Source organism: Microtus ochrogaster, unplaced genomic scaffold (assembly GCF_000317375.1).
Source record: "Microtus ochrogaster isolate Prairie Vole_2 unplaced genomic scaffold, MicOch1.0 UNK31, whole genome shotgun sequence".
NCBI classification, from domain to species: Eukaryota; Metazoa; Chordata; class Mammalia; order Rodentia; family Cricetidae; genus Microtus; species Microtus ochrogaster.
In genome coordinates this window covers 4202737-4206927 of record NW_004949129.1, presented here as the reverse complement: position 1 = coordinate 4206927, position 4191 = coordinate 4202737, and positions in this window count along the sequence as shown.

Genomic DNA, 4191 nt, shown 5'->3' with positions numbered 1-4191 from the left:
AAGTTGAATTCGGAAGAAATGAGGAAAGGGTTCTGCCCCACAAGCTTTAGCCATCACAGTCCCTAAGGGACTCCCCCCCCCCCCGTCTTTTAATTTTAAAGGGTCAGAGATGGCGAAAATTGTTAAGAAATTTGTTAAGAAAATTGTTAGGAAAAATCAGACCTCTTTCCTCATTTCCCAAAAAGCCATTTCCTTGGGGGGGGGGTCCAAATGAGCACTAGTTAGCTCTTTGTCCTCCCTCCAGCCTCTCCTCCACCTCCTAGGAAGAATTGTCAGAAAAATTTCAATCTATCATGAACACAGTCTTTGTAGACCGAACCAGACCTCGCATTTCAGCAAAATATTATACAAACAAAATTATTAACAAATTGTATTTTAAAATAGAAAAAAATAGGATCATTCTTCTAAAAAGAACATGCCGGGCTAGTGAAATGGTTTAGCCAGTAAAGATGGTTTTGTCAGTCTTGAGGACTTGAGTTCAACCCCAGTCCCCATAGTGGAAGGGAAGAACCGACTTCAGAGAGCTGCCTTCTGACCTTCACACCGCTTGGCATGCCATACAGGTCAGCAAATAATGTACTTTTTATAAAATAAAAATACGTCGTTTTGTTTTTGTGGTTTTGCTTTGTTTTGCTTTGCTTTGAGATAGGGTCTTGTCATGTGTCCACACACCAGGTGGAGTTCCTTTTTGTGATTCTTCCTTGGTCTCTTTAGTGCTAGGATTATAGCAAGGCAAGCTACAGGATGCTTTGAAGCCTATGAAAAGACTGTATATCCAACCTCAACGAAAAATTTCTTTGTGTAAGTCCTTCAATTTTATTAATTCCTAAGAATATAAAGTTATGTAAAGGGAAAAAATCAGAAGCAATCTAATTACCTCCCGATAGTCAAATAAATTAAGGCATACCCACAGAATAAAATTCAGCCTTTTAAAGGAAAGAAGCATTAAGTTTCAACTGCATTAGGTTTTTGAAACAAAAGCATAATACTTTGTATCTGATAAACTGCCCTCTGCGCTAAGGGTGGCTCTGAGAACAGTGGCTTTTACACATGCACACACTCACACACACCACTGTGTAGCTCAGGCTGGTCTCTAATTTGTGACAATCCTGGCTTAGCTTCCCGCGTGCTGTCAGTCACAGTAGGCTCAATCATTCCCATTCCTCGAGGTGCATCTTTCCTTATCCACATACACGAACCATTTTTAACTTTGGAGTGCTTTAGCATACACCGTCTATTTTAAACGATAGGTAAAAATAGGCGAATTGTTGTTTCCAGTGGTTTTTATCTCTAATACATAGGTGGTAAAAGCGAACAAGTTCAAAATGTAAAATGTTTAACTAACTACCCGTTTGTTAACAGCGCATCTACACCATCTTTTCTCGGGTAATTAGAATAAGAAGAAAATCTGATTTTCTTTGATCATTGACCTGATCAGTCGTTTCTTAAAATAAAAACACGTTATTTTTCGGAAAGCGAGTTTGCCGAGATTAAGTCAATGAGAACAATGCCTGAACAGAGAGATTGGATAAAAAGATTTTTTCGGGGGGCATAAATACCAATTATTGTTTATCCCAGACCAGGTCTGTACAACTGAAGGGACGAACCACAAATTACTTGTACCATTTAGACCAAAAATTCCTCCAGGTTCTGATAGTCATGTTTTAGGTTTAAATTTGTTTCTTCCTGCGGGGCTTCCCTAGTTCTAGGATGTCTTGACAGGGCATCTCTTCTGAACTTTGCGTCCTGAGGCTCCAGAGCCCACTGGTGAAGACACTTGGGTGTGGGAGGGCTTGATCTATCCAAAGATTCAAGGGGACGCTAGGGATGCCACGGGTTTGGCACCAGGGAATGTCCTGGAATGGAGACGCGGCTGTGGGTGCTCACCAAGTTCCCACTGGGAAGAAAATGCGTTGTTGCCCTTTCAGGACTCTGAGCTCAGTAAGAAATCCGAGTCTTCGGGAGAGGTAGAAGGCCGGGAGTCCCTTGCTCGTCCCCCTCCCTCCCCTGACTGCTGCAGCCCACGTAGGGCTTGGCTGCTCCCGAGCCCTATTCAAAAGCCAGGAGGCCCTTTGTCCTGGGCACACGAGGGTCTGGTGAGAAGTCAGCCAGAGGCCTGGGATTCTCTAGCCCTTTACTGAACTGGGAGCTCCAGATAAACGCGGGCTGTGGGTCCAGCCTGGGAATCGTGACTCGGCTTGCTCTCCGTGTCCGTACACGCTTTCTGCCCCCATTGCAGGCAGATCAAACAAGAGTCTGAAGTCTAACCCTCTCCTTTAAGTTTACTGGAATCTTCCCTTTTCCGACTGGATTGTTGTCTCAGCGGTCTATAAGGTCCCCCTTTTGGAGGGTGGGGGGAGCAGGGAAACTGAGGCACAGAAAGATGAAGAGACACAGTGGAGACGGTTTTGTGGACACGGACACAAGGGCCTCAGAAACTCTGAGGGATAAATCCCAGGGGGCAGGGGCGGGGTGGGAGTGGGGCGGGGGCTAGGCTGTGCCGGGAGGCGTCGGGCCAGGGGAGGGCTTGGCGGAGATCCGGCCTGAAGGAGCCCTGGAAGGACGTGCTGTTGCTTCAATTTAGGAGCCAGCTAACCTACCCCCAGGATCCACGGTATTCGTTCCCTCAAAGAGCAGACTTTTGGGGATTGCAGACAGAATGAATTTATCTCCTAATGAGCAACTTCCCTTCTCTCCTTTCTCCTTGGCGCAGAGGGCAGCCCTCCATCTCCCCCACTCCCTCCCGAGAGAGGTTCTGCTCCCCTCCTTTTGATTCCCCTCAAACAAACTAAGAAAGGTGGACGATCCTAGTCACTCAAGCAGACCCTTGGAATCTAGTTCCTTCTACCCATCCCGAACCACCCCACCGTACTGATGTGGGTAAACAGGGAAGGAGAAAATCTCAGTTATTTCCCCAAATGCACCAGTTTTTCTTTGTGGTTGGTTGTGGCTTTGCAACACCATGCCACATGAAAACAAAAAATGAAAATGGAATTTTAGGACTTTAAGCTTGTGGGTCACCGCTAATGATTTAACCCAGTGCCAAGGATGAGGTCCTGAGCTCATCCCAAGAATTGCAAGGGCAAAACCCAAACCAAACAAAGAAAAAAACGTGGATAGCTCTGTGGCATTGCCTCTAGGCTTAACCTGGTAAAAGAGATAACATCAGAATTGTCTAGGATCGCTCTGAGTTGTGCTGTTTATAGCCAAGAAATGAAAAGACTTCTTGTCAATATCCAATATTCTCCCTCAGAGGGACTTGTGAGCTGAAGGGGCATCTATCCTAGATAAGACTCTGGGTCCCTGATCTGCTCCCAGAACTAACTGCTCAGAGAAAATTCCAGCTGGTCAACTATTGTTTTGTGGAAGGCCAAACAATGGCTCTGGCTGAGGTCTCCTGAATTTGGCAGAGCTGGCTGATTATCTTGGCAGTCACGATATTGGATGCTGAGCCCAACGATTTATATCTGCCTCAAGAAGGCTTCCAAAGCATCCCACCCCCCATCTGTGTGTCCACTGTCATTTTTGGGTTTGTGGTGTTGGTGCAGTCTGGAATGACTTTTGGAGCAGGCAAACTTGGAGGGAGACTCTCCAGCCTTTGCATTTATTAAATTCTTGCGCGTTTTGAAATTTATAATTTATTTCCCACTAAAGCTGGAAATTCAAGTAGCCTAGGGGCTGGAAGAGGAAGAATTTTGTTTTCGTTCATTTGGGGGTTTCTTCTCAAAAATGAACAAGGGAGTCAGGGGTGGGACGATTCCTAGCCATGAGTAAGGGAGTGGGGTCAGGATTTTAGGACAAAGCTTCTTCTAAGCAGAGACTTCACCCGTTTATTTAGAAGCCTCAAGGGAACTTCCGATATTCAGTACAAAATCCTAGGGTTCCGAGGGAACTGAGGGATGATGATTGGAATCCAGTCTCTTTTTAACTTAAAAATAAAACTTAAAAAAAAAATCTAACTTCCAGCCGGACGGTGGTGACACAGATCTTTAATACCAGTACTTGGAGGCAGAGGCAGGTGGATCTCTCTGAGTTCGAAAAAGAAAGAAAGAAAGAAAGAGAGAGAGAGAGAGAGAGAGAGAGAGAGAGAGAGAGAGAAAAGAAAGAAAGAAAGATGTCTAGCTTCCAGGTCTTAAAAGAGGCAAAAGAGAAAAGAAAACCAGGAAGGGGGAAACTGCTTTGCTCTGCAGA